Genomic DNA, 19,320 nt, shown 5'->3' on the forward strand with positions numbered 1-19,320 from the left:
TTCCCGCCGGCCTGTTTGCGGTATTACCGCCACTTTAACACCGACCGCCAGGGATGTAATGAGGGCCTATGTGTATTAGATCTTCCTTTTGGTAAGCGCACTGCCTGCACTGCTGCGAGGTAATGTTCTTCCAGGACGGAGCGTTGCCCATGGTTGGCAGGTTGCCTAGTCGATTGTCATAAGATTATGTTTCATGTGTGGTGCAAACGTTGTGGAGAGGTAGGCAGCCGGTTCAAGTTTTGCATAGTGTTTTATGGTCATCCATGCGTGTGCCCGGGCAATGAATTTGGCTTTGTCTTCTATGAACAAGAGGATTTTGGTGGTCTTGGTAGCCCCTCTAGAAAAAGAATTGTATGTCGAGGCTGCCTCCCACAGATCCTTGTGTCATAACTCGACAATTGAGGATCGAAGGTACTTATGGTAGGCTGAGTGGTGGTCATATTCTAGGGCCTGCCAAAGAGTCTTGTTCAGTTTGTCTGTAGATTGACTGATTTTGTACCAGGTTTTAACCGCCTCTGCTCTTGCAGCCAGGTCTTGTTGAACAAGTCCAAATTCAAGGCAGAACTGTGCCAGGTAGGCAGAGTTTGGTAATTTGAACACTTGCCTGAATACTTTGAGCTGTGCTTTATCTATCAGGGGCTCGTCTTGTGCATAGCCACTCTTGCGTAGGTTAGGGTGGGAAGCAGTTTGGATGAAATGACTGTTAGCAGAGGGTGAAGTGACGGCCCGTGTAGTCATTTGGCCAGTAAGGAGAAAGCGTAAATTAGTGTTGGGACTCTTTGCGCGATGTATTTCTTCTGTTCATGGAAGGAGCCGTGGATGTCTAAAATGACTCCAAGATATATGTAATACGGCACCATCTCTAATGAAACATTGCTTAAGGTCATCCTGGGCTTGAAGGTGTGCTTGCAGCCAACACACATTATTTTTGATTTTGAGACATTGATTTCCTGCTGGTTGGATTGAACATAGTCTGCAAGAATGTTTAGGGATCTTTGTAGCCCCTAGAAGTCAATGAAACCAAGATGTTGTTTCCTGTGCCGCCATTTGCCCTGGTCTCTCAGGTGTGAAGTTATTAAGATATTCATCGTAGTACCCACTCCTTTTCTGAAGCCTGTTTGGTTGATTGGGACGATTTTATGTTTTTCCGACCATGTTGTTGGTTCGGCAAGGAGCAGGGAGACCTAGTTCTTTGCCTCTACGTCAATAAGGGTGATTAACATATAGTCGCCCAGGTTGTCTCTATTGCCACCCTTGAAAATTGGATTGATTATGGAGCCTCACCAGCTCTCAGGAATGCCTCCTCCTATGCTTACTTCCTGGTATAAGGATGTTAGCACTTCAGACCAGAAGAATGCTTCTTCTGTAAAAATGGCTTGTGGAAGGCCCGGTATGTCCTGTCGATCGACTGGGTGAGTTCAGCGTTTCCCCTTCGTTTCCCCTTCGTCTGGCGAGATGTTTCCCGTGATCGGCAGTTGCAGGGTATTTCCACGGGGTTGGGCTTTACTGTGAAGATTGTATTGTGGTGACCACCCAGGTCTTTTCCGGGATTTTGAAGTTGTTGATTGGATACCCTTGCATGTTTAGATCATCGATGATACCCCAGAATTTGCTGTTTTTTTCTCCCTTTTGCGCATGTATTATTTTTAGCCAAAGGGAGCTCTTTTGTTCGGCCTTCTCTTTACGTATTTGTCTTTTGTACTCTTTCTTTGAGTTCTTCAGTTGTTCCCAGTGTAGGAGATTGCCTGGGCGGGCCTTCAGAAATCTCGCAAGCTTCCTTTGAGCTTTTTTCAAGAGTTGGGCTTGTTTTAAAAGGCGGGCAGGGGGGACTCGATGAATTGGCACTGATAGGTTGTGTTGAGAGTGTTGATCCCGTATTTTCACTCAGAAGTCCTCCCAGGCATCCATTATGTGTTTGTGGGTTTAGAGGCTCTCCAACATCTACAGTTTTGCAGCTAAAGGTAAGGATCTTATTGTGGCAGATGACCATCATAGTCTCTTCAAGCTTGTGGACTTTATTTGCCCTATTTGTGCCGGGGCAGGTTGATGGGCAGGTAAAGAGGACCTTAGGGTGAGTATTTGATACGAGCGATCACTGGAAGTGGTGTATTTTATGTGAAATTGCTGTACCAAAGGGATCAGAGGTAGTGTAACTAGGGTATAGTCTAGAATGGACCGTGAAGTGCGGCCGTGGAAGGTGTGGCTTGGGGGGGGGTGGGAGTCACCAGTGAAACTCCCGTTTAGTACCCTTAGTTTAAGGTATTCTAGTGATGTTACCAGTTGTGCTCCTTGCTGATCATGACGAATAAAGGTTGATGACATCTGTGTTGGGACGTTCCAGTAGGAGTTGTCGGCACTTAGTATTTTGTCTGCCTCTTGAGCCTTAAATAAATTTGAATTGAAATCTCCTGTCAAGATGATGCCCCAGTCAGGGTGGGTATGGCGATAGTACCTAATGATGGCTGTTAGGCTATTTATTGCAGCTCGTTCGCAGGCGGAGCGGGGGTGTACATAGGTGTTGACCAATAACACTGGAGGTCTATCGTAGGAGTTTGAGCACTTGGCAGTCTTTGCATTCATGTGGCAGCGCTTCTATATCCATTTTCAGGGTTAATGAGGGGTATACTGCTAGGCCACCACTTGGTCTCCCGTGCAGCTGGTGCTTAACTGCTTTTATTTGAAAGGACGTAAAAACCCGAAAGCGGGAACACTTGTTGTGACCAGGTTTCCTGAAGTGGGATTATATCAAAGATATGCCAGGCTTTTGGTGGGGAACCTGTTTCCAGCATTGATTGGGCGCCTACTATGTTCCAGGATAGCAGTCATAGCTGTTCTGAACCTGCCCGTGATGGGTGTGATTCTCATGCGAAGCGAGGGGCATTGAGGGCAGCCGGCAGGCACCTCCAACTAGCTCCGATGAGTGGATTTTAGGTTTGAGTCAGGTGGATTCTTTGATTTCCAAAAGAGGTGGGAGAGACTCCAAGGGTGCCCCTCAAGACCGTTGTTGGAGGTTCGACCACTGCCGAAGGACCGCTAGTGCTCAGAAGCGGATACGGGTATCTGACTGGCTCTGGCCTTACTATAGAAATCCCTCAGGTCTCAAAGCGCGAGGCGAACATCAGGATTTGATCAGCTATTTCTGCTGTTTCCCAGGTTGTTAAGATGGATTCTGCTCTATTGTTGTCCTTATCTGGTTGAAATTCCACAGATGTTAGTTCCGCGGAGGACAAGGTGTTGAGCTCTGGTATTGCTTCAAGGAGCCTCATAATGTTCCCTGTATTCAGGATTTTGTGGTTCCCCTGGGAGGTATAGTGTGGTTGGAACCACAACTTGAGGGGGAGTTAATCTTGCATTACTGGCTGTGATTGTCGTGATGATGTAGTGTGTGCAAGTACCGTGCTTGGTATTCTGTGGCACGTGGAAGGGTTTGGACAGGGTTTGAAGCCTTCAGCGTTGCGAGCGCTGTTGGGTTTTGCTGGAACTCAAGATGGCAGAATTTGGATCCAATGGGGGGCAGTGTCTGTGTGCGTGAGTGGCACTTGCCTTGGTGGAGTGGCTGGTATTACCATGACTGCGCTGCTATGGGTGCCTGTATTTACTGTTAGCCTGTTGTTTGGGGGGGAGGCCGGTTGCTTGTTTCACTATGTTGGTTCTTAGGACATCTGAGTTGGCGAGTTGATGATTTGGGCCAGATGTGTGGCCTAGAGCCAGTAAGCTTATGGTTTTTGGTCTGGCATGAGTTTGAAGGTCGCGTGTCCTCGCCGGGGGAGGTGAGCCACGTGGTATTGTTGTAGATGCATTGCTTCGTGCCTGGCGAGAGGCTAAATGGGAGGTCTGATCCTGCTGCATTTTATTGTCCCGGCTGTGGGCTGTAGGTGGTTGAGCACTGTTGAGCAGTTATGGACTGGGTGGGAGCATGAAGAGGATCATGCCCTTTTACTGTGAAGACAGATTGCTTGTCAACATTGTCATGGACTCTGGGCCTATGATTTGACGTTGTGGTGTGTGATTCCGGTGGAGTGGCTTGGGGTAGGAAATGGACTGTCGGTAGTTTTTGATCCTCTTGCAAGCCTGTTGAACCCCACTCTTGGTGGTGGGCTGGAGTCAGCTTGTTCTTGTTCTTTAGTTAGTTTGTTTTGGGAAAGGCGGTGACGTCTAGCATAGAGGATGACAGGGATGAGTCCGCCTGAGTGGACCGGCTGCTGCAGTCCGGTGTGCTGGTATCTTTGTCTGCCTTCTTTGGGACTGCGTTGGTGGGTTGTTTAGCAAAGATGGGGAATATTTTTTTGCATGACCATTGTACTGGTCGGATTGCTTCTTTCTGGCTTTTCTTAAGCGTTTACATTGTCTTTTGGATGGGCTGTTTAATTAGTGGGCCAAATAAGCCCTTCTGGTGCTGCTTCCCTAAGGGATAGCTCCGAGGCAGGGTCGATCTGAGTGGTGGTCTGAGCGTGGTCACAAATCAGCTCGTGTTGGCTGAGGGTCACATCCAGTTTTTGAGTGGGGCTTGCAATAGGCAGTGACAGTGTTACTTCCTGATGTCTGGCGGGTTGCAGCAATATTAATATGTTCGACAGATATCTGGAAATACAGCTAGTTTATCAATCATTGGGCCACAGCCACATTGCTATCGGTTCGATGTAGGGCTTGCTAGTGATTTCACTATTAGAGATGTGAGAGGTGTTAGAGATGTAAAGTTGTTGAAAGGTTGTAGACCTTTTTGTGAATTTGAGAATAAGCGGTCCATAAACAATGAGGGTTGTGCTAAGAGGAGACAAAGTTGTACAGCCTGTGGGTCTCAGGTTGAAGAACTTGGGTATCATGCATGAAGGGCATATGGGTATTGTCGAATCCAAGATACGAGTGGAAACTTTGTATTGGGGACCAGGCATTGATTCTGATGTAGAGATTTTGAGGTCATGTGAGCAATGTGCTAAGAGTGACAAGTCGGTTTCAGTTATTTGTCCTCCTCTAGTTCGCAGGCACTATCCGGACAATCTGTGGGAGGATTTTGAAATCAACATTTTAAGTCCCATTTTGGACTCCAAAGGAGTCCCTAAGTTCATACTTATTCTTTTGAAATTGTACTCAAAGTGGCCTGAGGATGTTGTGTGTAATAAAGTGAATTTGGCTGCAGTAATTTCCTTTCTTGAGAGAGTTTTTCTTAGGGAAGGTATTCCTAAGACTCTGCTGAGTGATAACGATCCTCAGTTTACAGCTGGGAACTTGAAAGGGTTTTTGACCAGGGATAGTATTATGGCTAAACAGACTTCAGTATATCACCCTGTGGGCAGTGGTGCTGTGGAACGGTTCAATTGCGTTATCATGGGTTGTGTGCAAGCTGTTATTAATGGAGGGTTGGATTGGGAAAAAAATTGAACAGTATGATCTGGGCTTCACAGATCACACCAAACCCCTAACAGGGTATAGCCCATTCAAGATTTTAAGAGGCAGAGAACCATTCACCAAGGATAACTCAGCATGGATGAATAGGAAATTATACAGCTAATTATCTCCTGCAGTGGTTAGTGCAAATTTGAGGGGGACACAGGAAGTGCACAAGGAATACTACAATAGGAAACATGGGGTGAAGGATGTGAAGTTGGAACAAGGTGACTGGGTAAGAGTTTTATTGGGCGTTATCACTAAGAAGGGAAGTAGCAAGCTCATGAAACCCCTGCAAGTGAGACATGTTTATTCAAATTCTGCCTTACTAAGTGATGGGAAAGTGTAGAATATTGGACAACTGGCTGGGTGCAATAATATTTTGGCATGGAAGTTGGATAGGAAACAGAATGTATGGTTGTAGGAGGAGGATGAGCGAGGCTGTGCATGTGAAGACAATGCTGATTCAGTTCTGGATAACATGATTCCGGATGATGGAAGTGTTGTAACAGTAGTGTAGTGGGTGGTACGGAACCTAATGTGGAACCTACTGTGGATAATCTGTCTGAATGTTCCATGATGTTGAGAGGATTTTCGGCCCATTTGGGAAGGTTTGATGTCTCTGCTTCTGTTAGAACATCTGTACATATGTACTTCCTTCTCATTATAAAGATTTTATGATTGGGTAACATGATTTCACCTATATGGTTTTTACAGTGTACTACTAGCTATTTTAGACATGTAAATTGTTATGTAATTAACTCCAAGTGGGAAGTGCTACTATTCCTTAGATTCTTAAACCTCTAATGTCATATTAGTTGTTAGGCAGGAATAGAACACTGTTAATATTTTAATGTGATAGTGTTGTGTATATACATTGATGTTAATGTTGTATTTTGGGTCTGTTATTGTGTTTAAGGGGAAAGATGTGGGGCATCTTGGTTAGCCGGTTGCCAGGGTTTAGTTCTAGAATACTGCTGGTGATTATGTGGGGAAACTGGCAGTTGATGTTGGGATTGGAACTGTCTAGATGTGTTGCTGCTTGCTCTTTAATAAACCACTTACCCTAACGTGACTCTGTGTGCATTATTACAGTTAGCCCATCCCCTGCTGATTCTTTCCCATAGCTATCTAGCTAAATTATACAAAGTTACCACCAAATCAGTTTCTTTTTTTAAACATTATGACAACCTGTGGAAACCATCCAGGATGCATGCTGGGAGCGAGACAGGCCTAGGAAATCATCTACAATACACACTTAGCTCCCCTGAGTAGGATGAAGTCCACGAAGCTGGCCCCAGTCAAATTTGTCTGAACCAAAACTTTGAAAAGTGCAAATAAAACGACTGTCAGAGGACCACTGTCCCATCTGTCACTGACACAGAATACAAACTAATCATCACTCCAGCAAGGAGATACTTGGTGCTTTCTGGATGGCAATGCTAAGCACTCTCTCCTCCTCCAAGGTTGGAACTCATGCTAATGTTCTGCATCAAGGCATGATGGTCTGCAGCGGCCCTGCGGGGCGCGGTGTCTTTCTATGAGGAGGCCTCTTTGCTGGAAGTTTGTTTTTTGGGGAAGTATGCGAGGGCCAGGCACTATGGCAAGGGTGATAGAGCAGGACGCACGCTGGCGAACATGCTACGAAAACCCTGGGCTAGCAGCTATGTTACTGAAATAGATGGGTTGGAGGGTGAGCGAGTGGTTGGGACGGAGGGAGTTATGAACATTTTTACTAGATATTTTATGGATTTGTATTCTGCTCCCAATGAGCTGAATAGTGAGCCTGTGCTGGAATATTTCTCTGAGATCAGCTTGCTCTGGTTTGACGATGCACATAAAGCTTATTTTGATGCGCCCTTCTCTGTGGAGGAGGTGAGAGCGGCGATTAGCGGCCTACCCGGTGATAAGTCCCCTAGGTTAGATGGCCTGACCCCTGCTTTCTATAAAGAATATTCTGATATACTAGCTCCTCAATTGTTGGAGGTTTACTCCGAGGCTATGGAGACTGGTGCTCTTCCCGCCTCCCTTCAGGAAGCGCTGATTGTTACGATTCTCAAGCCTGGCAAGGACCCCCATAGTTGTGATTCGTATTGCCCACTCCCTATGATCAACGTGGATAATAAACTTTTGGCCAAGATGATAGCGGCGCGACTGCAGCCGTTGATGTCGCGGCTGGTGCTACCTGACCAGTCTGGGTTTGTTCCGGGGCGGTCGACAACGCATAATCTGCAAACGTTCTTTGTGGTGATGGGCACGCTTGAGGTGGAGGAAGAGGCTGCGGCGGTGTTTTTAGATGCCACGGAGGCGTTTGACTCGCTGCCGTGGAAGTATTTATTTGCGCTGCTTGGGAGAGTGGGCCTGGGTGCGCGATTTGTTACATTGATTCAGTTGCTGTACACCGACCCTGTTGCTCGATTGCGGCTGAACGGCAGTATCTCGGACCCCTTCCCGGTGGCCCGGGGGACCCACCAGGGTTGCCCCCTGTCCCCGCTCCTTTTTGCAATGGCAATGGAGCCGCTTGCAGCCTTTTTGCAACAACACCATAATAACAGAGGGATGCCGTACCGGCAGCGGCCTATATTAATCTCGATGTACGCTGATGATACTGCGCTGTATGTTCGTGAACCGAGTAAGAACCTAGATGTTCTGCTTAACGAGATTGTTCGATTCAGCGCCTTTTCTGGCATAACGATCAACTGGTCTAAATTGGTTGTGCTGCCTCTTACTGCGGGGATGGCGAGCTTCCTGTCCGGGTATCCTATTGAGTGGGCGAGCGGTCCGGTCAGATACTTGGGAATCTAGCTGAGCTGTGGTGTTGAAACGCTTTGGTTGGCTTATTACGGCAGGCTGGTAGCTTGGCTGGAAGACAGGATCGAGGTGTGGCGCCCGCTGCCGCTGTCGCTTATAGGGCGCATAGCTATTGCTAAAATGGTCGTGCTGCCAAAATTTCTGTACTTATTTGTGAACCTCCCACTGGCACTTACTGTTGGTTTCCTGCGGCGCCTCCGTTCGGCCCTGATACGACTGGTCTGGGCGGATAGGCAGCCCAGGATTGCTTGGGAGAAGCTGACGCTGCCCTTTGAACTGGGCGGTCTGGCTGCCCCTGATTTGGAGCTCTATTATTATTGTGCGCAGGCCCACTTTGCGTACTATTGGATACGCCCTTTGTGCTACCTACCACATCTTGCGCCTGAGAGTGATGCGGTGTGGCCGGATAGGCTGCCGCGAGTCCTTGGGTGTTTGTCTCGCCCCCGGGCCCGTGGAGTGGATATGGAGGCGTGCACCTCCGGGGCCTGGGGGGCTTTGTTGCGACGGTCTGAGACATGTGAGCCCTTTGCTCCCGCGATGCCGGTGCTGGATGTCGCTGATGAGAGGATGTCCCGGGACGTGCGGCTGCAGGACTTCCTTGTTGGCTTGGGTCTATCTACTTTGGGGGATTGGCTTGAGGGGGGGGCGGCTGATCTCACCGGAGGCAGCACTTGGAGAGGGAGCCGATAACGCTATGCATCGGTTACATATTTTGCGAGTCTATGCGATGCTCCGCGCGCGTTTTGCGGGTCTCCCAGCGATTCCGAGGACCTGCCGGGCTCTGGAGATGTTGTGGTGTGTGCAGTCGCCACGCAAACTCATTACTAGGCTGTATGGTTGTTAGCAGGAACAGCAGAGGGATGTTGCTGTGTCTGCTAAAGCCAGATGGGAACTGGACGTTGGGGAGTGCATTTCTGAAGAAGTGTGGAAGAAATGCTGTGGGCATATGAGAGTACTGTCACCGAACTATCGGCTGCGGCTTATCCATTTTAAATTTCTGCATCGTTTATATTACACCCCTCGAAGACTCTATGCTACGGGGCTGCGCGCGGATGCCAATTGTGAAAGGTGTTGCGCCCCTGATGCTGATTTTTTACACTTGGCATGGAATTGTGGGGATGTGCGCGCCTTCTGGCTGGAAGTGATGCATGTCATTGCTGAAATTACTGGTTTGGATCTGCCTCTTTCCCCTGTGCTGGTGCTGCTTGGACTAGTGGACGGGGTGCTGACGGATACGCAGAGGCTGGTGGGACTATTGCTGCTGTTGGCTAAGCGAAGAGTGGCGATGTGTTAGGGGAGAAGCCGGGCTCCTCGCAGGGCCGACAGTGACTGCGAGATGCGGCGTTTTGTCAGGAGCAGTTAACGATTTTTTGGGAACTGGTCCCTGAGGGTTCCCACCCGAGGGACATTTGGGCGCCCTTGTGCTCCTATCTGGAGTCTCATAAATGAAATGCTGTGTGCTTTCTTGGTTGGCCATGCACATGGAAGACCCGGTCTGCGTTACCGCCTGTCTGTGCCATGTTGGTTTGCTGGGATGGATGACTGTGCTGCCCGTGTTCCTCCCTGCCGCACTTCACTTCTTTTGTTGGTTCCTAACCTGTTCTTTTTCCCTCCTGGGAGCGTGGTAACATTTAGCCCTGTTTTGAGGTATGTTTCTAATGTTAATCCCCATGGCCAGTGTGCGATATGTTGACCGATCCCTGCTGCACTGAGTATAATGGGACTATGGGCCTGATTACAACTTTGGAGGAGGTGTTAATCCATCCCAAATGTGAAGGATATACCACCAGCCGTATTACGAGTTCCATAGGATATAATGGAATCGTAATATGGCTGGTGGTATATCCGTCACATTTGGGACGGATTAACACCTTCCTCCAAAGTTGTAATCAGGCCCTATGTCCCTTATTACATCTATTATAAGCTGGCTATAAAATTGATGCTTGGGCATTGCTGGGATTGTCTTAGTTTGTATATGCCCTGCTCCTGGGCTTGTTGTTGTTGTATGGTTATTAAAATGAATAAATAAATAAAAATTAAATAAATAAATAAAAAAAAGGCATGATGGTCTGCACATCCCCTCCCTGTAAGCCCTACCTTCATGGAGGACCCACCTCACTAGCCTACAATGGAGACCAGAAGATCAAACCCAAAACTTGCAGAAGCCCTTTTGATATCCTAAATCTAGAGGCAGTGGAATGCGACCATGACAATGGATTTGTCTAGTGAGCATTCACCCTTATGGCAGGGTTATGTTAGTATGACTGTGAAGATGACCTGCCTGTATTCCCAGTACTACCCAGCCACCATCTGGCATGGCACAAACTTAAGTCCGCCGCCATACACTTGATGGTACCTTGAAGATGGTATGCTGTGCTTTGGTTGAGCAACAATTTATGCATCTGTGTCGTCAGATCCTGAGCTCTTCAGAACCACAGGATTCTCTTGTGTACATTTTGTTTCTGTATCTCTGTCTATAAAGCATTCACTGACTTCAGTAAGGGAGTGTCCCTAAGTATGGAGTTCCAGTGACCGTGTGTTGATACTATTGATGAGGCATAAGTTATTAATTTCAAACCATCATGGAGCCCCCAAGACTATCAGAAGGATAGTACATGTGCTCGTGAAATCCAGGTCTGGAATTTAGCAGCCTCTAACAGTGGATGGCATGGGTATATCATTGAGTTCTTTGACTACCAAAGCTGGTTATTTGGGAGGCCTGGGCCCAATAGGCCATTGGAACCAGACTGCGAAATTGGGACTCAGATTTTGCAATCATGATCTCACTATGCCCTAGAAAAATGATGCACAACCACAGTAGAGGGTAATCTTAACATATTCCAATACTCTGAACTGCTGTGGTTCTACCCATGTTACTGAGGTACGAGAATAAGGGCGTCAGTCTACGGTATCAATGTATGCTAGCCCCTCCTACGTGCTACATTACAATTATATTTTTATGATTGAAACTGTGATTACCTTTTAACCTCATCACTGTTTTGTACAGAGATTTGCAAATAAACAGAGTCCTGGTCATTAGATGCAATAATTTCTCCTGTCCATTCTGATTTCTAAATACATTAATTGTTGCCATATCATTATAAGCTGTTTGCTTGGTATATCATCAGCACAGTACAGTACAATAAATATGTTTATCATTTTTATCTGTCTATAGGCAAAATCCTTTTGTAACCCAACCCAGAAACTCACAGTGAGCTTAGCGCCCTCTCACTGCTTACAATTGGTTGGCTTTCTTGTCACTCTAACTTGCTACGTTCTTATTTGATAGTTTGCCTTCTATTTCTTGTGTGTTTCTGAGCTGAAGCATAGGTTATTTCCCATAGTTTATTGGCTAACTTGCTGCCTTCCACTGCTCACTTTTCAACTACTTTTTTCTTTTTCAGTTAAGAACTCTATAAGAGTGCAGTGTTAAAGTTTTCAAGTACTCTGCCTCGTGTGCTACTCCCCGGCCAAACAGCCACCGCATTCCATGTTGCTCTCTCCCTCGTTTGATGCTCTCCTACTCTTTCTCTCTTATGTGCTTCTCCGCTGCTCAATGTTGCCCTCTTTCTCCTGTGCTACGTTTCCCCTCCTTTTCCCCCAGCTCCCTATTGCTTCCCACCTCAGTGCACTGCCATCGCTCGCGGTGCATATAATATATATGTATATATTTTTTATTTCTGGGAGGGCCTGGCAGCTCCCATTTGCTGTCAGGCTGCTCTGTTTGAAGAAATACACGTTGGCACAACTGAACATTAATTTGTTTATTTACAGTGTCGACCGCAATCCTGAAACGGTAAATAAAAAGATAAATATAAAGTTACTTGCTTCATTCAATAGGCACATGCTTGCATGGTGACGCATGTATGCACCTACTAAACAGCACTGGCACCAATAGCGTCATGATGTGTACGGATTCTATGCATGTCGTGTCATGACACACTTTTTTATTTTTTAGATCTTGGCTAGACAGCACATGTTCTGTCTCTTCAAGACTATTGTAATTTTACAGTGGGCTTAGAGCCTGCCGTTGCTTACCATTTGTTGGTTTATGTGGCACAAGTCTTTACAGCTTCTTAATAGGCCACCGCAGGTCTAGCATCATTTACGTTCTTGTCTGTGGAGCAGGAACCAAGCACTGATTGATTCAACTTTATCCCCTGCTCCCAACATGATTAAGGTTCTTCTTTTTAACATCTAGGGCTCTGAAAACAAAAAGTGTGTGACTGGCAAAACATGTGGAGCACAAACACATTGCAAAGTTTTATTTTCTGTAGTTAACTCATTTTTATTTATTTTGCCAAATCTTCTTTTCTCACCATGCAGTTATGTTTTTTTGCTTGTGGGCACTGTTCTCAAAAGATGACAATTATCTTGTTCTAAATGTTGCAAAGCAACATTGTTTTTTTCTTATATGTAATTATGCTTTAACAAAATTGTACAGAACGCCCCAATCCACCCCACTCCAATCCAATTCAACCCTTTCAAGCCAATCCACCCCAAACCAATCCAATCCACACCAGACCAATTCAATCCACCCCAGACCAGTCTAAACCACTCACCCCATTCCACTCCAATCTACCTCCCTTCAGCCCTCCCAACCCACCCAAATCTGCCCATCTGGCCCACTATGATATGCTCCACTCCAAGGGAAACATCCTTTTTTATGACTTTTTTTTTCCGAAAGTCGTGGTTACCGAAAGCGCAACAACGCTTTTTTTAACCACGACTCCGGTTTTTTGTGCCTTAACTACGTATGTTCTGAACAACGAACATGCGTGGTTAAGGTACAAAGAAGGGAGTTGGCGAAGGTAAGTGGTGGGTTTAGGTTTTGGGAAGGGGGTGGGGGTCAGGGGGTTTTAGGTTTTGGGGTGGGGCGTTTTTGGTTTTGGGGAGTGGGTGGGGGGTCAGGGGGTTTTAGGTTTTGGGGTGGGGTTGGGGGGTGGGGCGTTTTTGGTTTTGGGGAGGGGGTGGGGGGTCAGGGGGTTTTAGGTTTTGGGGTGGGGTTGGGGGGGTGGGGCGTTTTGGGGAGTGGGTGGGGTGTCAGGGGGTTTTAGGTTTTAGGGTGGGGTTGGGGGGGTGGGGCGTTTTTGGTTTTGGGGAGTGGGGGGTCAGGGGGTTTTAGGTTTTGGGGTGGAGTTGGGGGGGTGGGGCGTTTTTGGTTTTGGGGAGTGGGTGGGGGGATAGGGGGTTTTAGGTTTTGGGGTGTGGTTGGGGGGGTGGGGCGTTTTTGGTTTTGGGGAGTGGGTGGGGGGTCAGGGGGTTTTATGTTTTGGGGTGGGGTTGGGGGTGGGGCGTTTTTGGGGAGTGGTTCGGGGGTCAGGGGGTTTTAGGTTTTGGGGTGGGGTGGGGAGGTGGGGCTTTTCTGGTTTTGGGGAGGGGGTGGGGGCTCAGGGGGTTTTAGGTTTTGGGGTGGGGTTGGGGGTGGGGTGTTTTTGGTTTTGGGGAGTTGGTGGGGGGTCAGGGGGTTTTAGGTTTTGGGGTGGGGTTGGGGGGGTGGGGCGTTTTTGGTTTTGGGGAGTGGGTGGGGGGTCAGGGGGTTTTAGGTTTTGGGGTGGGGTTGGGGAAGTGGGGTGAGGGATGTAGGGTGAATGGTGCCTATTGCTAATGCTTTTATCAGGAATGCCTTTACAACGAAATATCGTTGTTAAGGCATTCGTGGTAAAATCATTAGTAGTAGCAACGAGGTCGGTGTTCCGACCTCGTTGTTAAGGCAGTAGTTGTTTTTGAAGTTGTTGTTTCGTCGTACAATCCCACTCCAATCCAAAACAATCTGCCCCACTCCAATCCAAAACAATCTGTCCCACTCTGATCTGCCCCACACCAACCTAAAACAATCTGCCCTGCTCCAATCCAAAACAATCTGCCCCAGTTCAATGTGCCCCACTCCAATCTGCCCCAGTTCAATCCAAACTAATCTGTCCCAGTCCAATCCAAACCAATCTGCCCCACACCAGTTCAAAACAATCTGCCTCACTCCAGTCTGACCCACTGCAACCCAAACTAATCTGCCCACTCAAATTTCAAACACACTGCCCCCTCACTCTGCCACACTCCAATCCAAAACAATCTGCCCCACTCCTATCCGCACTACTTCAATCTGCCCCAATCCAATGCAAAACAATGTGCCCAGCTCCAATCTGTACCACTCCAATCTGACACACTTGAATAAAAAACTGCCCCACTCCAATCTGCCCACTCCAAACTGCCTCACTCCAATCCTCCCCATTCCAATCCAGGACACTCCAATCAATCCACCTCACTCTAATACAAAACAGTCTGCCTCATTCTAATCCAGAACAATGTGCCCCATTGCAATCCAAAACAATCTGCCACACTCCAATCCAAAACAATATGCCCCACTCTAATCCAGAACAATCTGCCACACTATAATACAAAACAAGCTGCCCCACTCCAATCCAAAACAATCTGTCCACTCCTATCCACCCCACTCCAATCTGCCCCACTCCAATTACCACAATCCGCCACACTCCAGTCCACCACAATCTGAACCACTCCATCCAAAACAATCTGTTCCACTCCAACCTGCCCCACTCTGATGCAGAACAATCTGCTCCAATTAAGTCTAAAACAATCTGCCCGCTCCAATCTAGAAAAATTTGCCCCACTCCAATCCAAAAAATCTGCCACGCTCCAATCTGCCCCACTCCAATCCAAAACAATCTGTCTCACTCCATTCTGCTCCACTCCAACCTGTTCCACTACAATTCAACACAATCTAACCAACCTGCCCTACTCCAATCCAAAACAATCTGCCCCACTCCAATGCAAAATAATCTGTCCCAATCAAATCTGTCCACTACAACCCAAAACAATCTGCCCCACTCCAATCCAATCCATCTCACACCAATCCAATTCACCACACTACACCCCAATCCACCCCACTCCAATCCATCATAATCCACTTTATCCCAATCCAATCCACCCAATCCAATATATCCCACTCCAATCCAACCCATCTCAAACCCACTCACTCCAATCCACTCCACCACAACCCACCCCAATCCACTCCACATCAACCCAATCCACCCCACTCCAGTCCAATCCACTGCATTCCAGCCCAATCCACTGCATTCAAGCCCAGTCCACCCCATTCCAGTCCAACATCCAACCCCGTTCCAATCCAGCCCACCCCACTAGAGTTCAATACCAACCCACCCACTCAAATCCATTCCACCCCATTCCAGTTCTTTCTAATCCAATCCACCCCACTCCAATGCCATCCACTGCAACCCAATGCACCCACCCCACTCCAATTCACCTTAATTCACCCCATTGTAGCCAAATCCACCTTAATCCACTTCACTCCAATCCAATCCACCTGACACCAAACTACCTTAATCCAACCCACTTCAGTCCAGTCCACACTACAGCAATCCATTCACCCCACCCCAGTCCATCCCACTCCAGTTCAATCCACCACAAACCACTCAAATCCAGTCCTCTCAAATCCAGTCCACCCCACTCCAATCTACCTACTTCATTCCACTCCACTCCAGCCCACCCCACTACACTCCAATCCATCCCATCTAATCCCCCACTCAATCCAGTCCAAACCACTCAATTCAATTCACCACACTCCAATCATCCCACTCCAATCCAACCCGCCCCAGTGCACCCCATCCTAGTCCACCCTGCCCCAATCCACTCCACCACATTTCAATCCACCCCATTCCACTCCAATCCACCCCACACCAATCCACCCCACTCTAGCCCAATGCATCCATCCCGCCCCAGTTCAGTCCTCCTCACTCCAATCGAATCCAATCTACTGCACTCCAATCCAATCCACCTCACTCCAATCCAATCCACCTCACTCCATTCCAATCCACCCCACTCCAGTCCAATTCACCCACTCCAGTCCAATAAATCCAATCTACCCCACTTTAATCCACCCCACTCCACTCCAATTCACCCCATTCAAAATCACCTCACTCTAATCCGATCCACCCCATCCCAATCCAGTCCTATCATTCTAATTCAATCCACCCACGCCAATGTAATCTAATCCACCCCACTTCAATCCACCCAAATCCAGTGCACCTCACCCATGTCAATCCTCCCCACTCCAATCAACCCCAGTCCACTCAATCCACCCCAATCTACCCCAATCCATTCCACCCCACTCTACTACACTGCACTCTACTAAACTCTCTGCCACTAAAATCTACTCCCCTCTATTCTCCCACACTGTACTCCCCCTACTCCACTCTGCACAACTGTACTCCAAAAAATCCACTCTACAACACTACTTTCCCACTCAGCTCTGACACTCCACACCACTAACCTTCACCCATGTTGAACAGCAGCCACACTGGTGTACAACATGGCAAAAACACATTGCCAAGCCAATAACTCTCATATAGACAAGACCTACTGGCTTTGCCAATGCTTGTTTATTACTGATGTTGCACTGCATTGCCAAAAAGTAATTTTGCTTTTTGCCCATGCCTTACAGTAGAGCCAAAGCACTGACAAATACAATAAGTTTCAAAGGCGAGACTTATAGGTTTTGCTGATGCTTTTTGGAAGTGGTTCTCAGTTTTCATTTTTCTATTTCAGTTTGATTATTAGTGCATTAGTGTAATGTCAAACGTTATTTTTTTTTGCTACAGCCAACATGGGTTGCCCGCCCCCTTTTTTGGCTGGCAGGCCTGACACTTCTTGTAGACTGACATTTATCTAAAGTCAACCATTTAAATACTGACCAGCATCTCAAATGGTGATATGTGCTAACACTTGTGAGATTCCAATCCACACCGCACGCCTGTGTAAAGATTACTTTAAAGAGTAGAAAAAACTCTATCACTGAAGGTGCCTAGGATTCCATTAACCAACCGCTTTCTAGGAAAGATATTGAACTGTGTGATAATACCTGAACCTGCCTACGTACCTCTGAGCGGGTATGAATAGAGAAGATAGGGAGAAATCTACCTAGACACACTGGTACTGCCTCCCAAACACCAACCTACTTGATTCAGGATGACCTAGAAATAAAACAAGCATTGGCAAAGCCAATTGGTGTTGCCAATGCAAGAGCTATTGGTTTTGCCAATGTGTTTTAGCCATGTTGTACACCAGTGTGGCTGCTGTCCAGCATGGCTAAAAGTTAGTGGCGTAGAGGAGAGTCGTGTGAAGTGTCATACAGTGGAATGGTGAAGAATGGAGTAGAGTGTTGTGGAGTGGCAGAGAGTGGAGTCGGCTATTAGTGAGTGGCATAGAGTAGAGTGGACCAGTGTAGAGTGCATTGGCATACAGTGTTGCAGAGTATAGTGGTGTAGAGTGCAGTGGCATTGAATTCAGTGGTGCAAATTAGAGTGGTACATAGTAGAGTGGAGTGGCACATATTGTAATGGTGCAGAGTAGAATGGCGCGGAGTGGTGTGGAGTGGCATAGAGTTGAGTGATGCAGAGGGCAGTGGCGCAGAGTAGAGTCGAGTGGCAGAGTGCAGTAGTGTAGATTGCAGAGTAGAGTCGAGCAGCATAGAGTGCAGTGGCATAGAGTGATACAGAGTAGAGTAGCATAGGGTGGTGCAGAGTAGAGTATAGTGGCATGGACTGCATGTGTGTAGAGTGGAGTAGTGAAAAGTAGAGTGGTGTGGAAGGCAATTGGCAGAGTAGAGTGTCAGAGTGCAGTGCAGTAGAGTGGCATTGAAAGCAGTGGCCTAGAGTATAGTGCAGTGAAGAGAGTGCAGTACCGAGTGCAGTTGTGTAGAGTACATTGCGTAGAGTTCAGTGGTTAATAGTAGAGTGGCGTAGAGTGCAGCGGCATACAGTGGAGTGGCGTAGAATGCAGTGATTTGTTTCAGAATAGAGTGGAGTGGTGCAGGGTAGAGTGCATTTGCATAGAGTTTTTTAGAGTGTATAGTGCATAGAGTTGAGTGTTAAAGAGTAAAATGCATTGGCGTAGATGTATTGGCATAGAGTGCAATGGCACAGAGCCCAAGTTGCAGAGTGGCATAGAGTGGAGTTACGCACAGTAGATTTGTGTGGGCTAGACTTAAGTGGTGTAGAGTGCAGTGGAGTAGAGTGGTGAAGCGGATATTAGTATAGAGTAGAATGGTACAGGGTAGAGCAGAGAGATGTAGTGTGAAACTGCATAGATGCAGTGGTGTAAGGTGGAGTGGCACAAAGTGCAGTGGCATAGAGCAGTTTAAAGTGGAGTAGTGCAGAGTAGAGTGCAGTGGTGTAGAGTGGAGTGGCATACAACAGAATATGCATGGTATGGTAGCACACTGCCTTTACAGAGAACACATTTTCAATTAAAATGACCATTACATTTGCACAGACATACCATTTTACTTATAAAACTATACAGTGCACAAACAAAAATGTGAGGAAATTGCATCACCTAGTGTAATGATTTGTTTTGATCATATTAAAGTATTTGTTTTTAACACACCCGAGAAATAACACAGTTCATTTAAATGTTGTTGTGTGCTAGAAACAAATCTCTTTCCTACCCCCAGTATCCAGCAAGATTGTCACATAAATCCTCTCACTTTGAAGTGAGAGGAAGAAAAATAAACACCAAGCACCCTCGGACGACAGCACCTGACATTTGTCCTCAGCCTTTGAATACGCAGCAAATTGGGGCAAAATAAGAACATTTAAAGGCCTGTTTACAAAAAGAGAGTTCCTGGAAGGATACAGTAAACACCTTTTAGGTAATGGGAGGGAAAAACTGAACCTGGGGAGCCAAAAGCAAATAAAGCCAGCAAATAGAAAGCAAGAAAATGTGAGTTACAAAGCCAATAGTAATCAATGGGTTGAATGCATTCCTAGGTCAACTTTCTGAATGTCCCTAAGATGTCTTTAGCAAACCAGACAGCTGTGCTGCTTGGCAGGCTGCAACCTAAAAAGGGCAGGGCCAGAGGACAAGGTTGCAGAGAAAGAAAGGACAAATTCAAGAAAGGGTGGAAAAGGCAGAGGAAGAAACACAGAAAAGTACACTAAAGAAGGGGTCCCCTTATCAGAGGGGAGAGGACATTGAAAAGGAGGATACAAGGAAAGAGGAAGTAACAGCCTGCGTAACAGGAGCTGATTGTCATCAGGAAAGTCAAGGAGGCTGTAGCAAACAGCCCTAGGAAGGAGAAATAGACAA

The sequence above is a fragment of the Pleurodeles waltl genome, chromosome 3_1 (genome assembly GCF_031143425.1).
Source record: "Pleurodeles waltl isolate 20211129_DDA chromosome 3_1, aPleWal1.hap1.20221129, whole genome shotgun sequence".
In the NCBI taxonomy this organism is placed as follows: Eukaryota; Metazoa; Chordata; class Amphibia; order Caudata; family Salamandridae; genus Pleurodeles; species Pleurodeles waltl.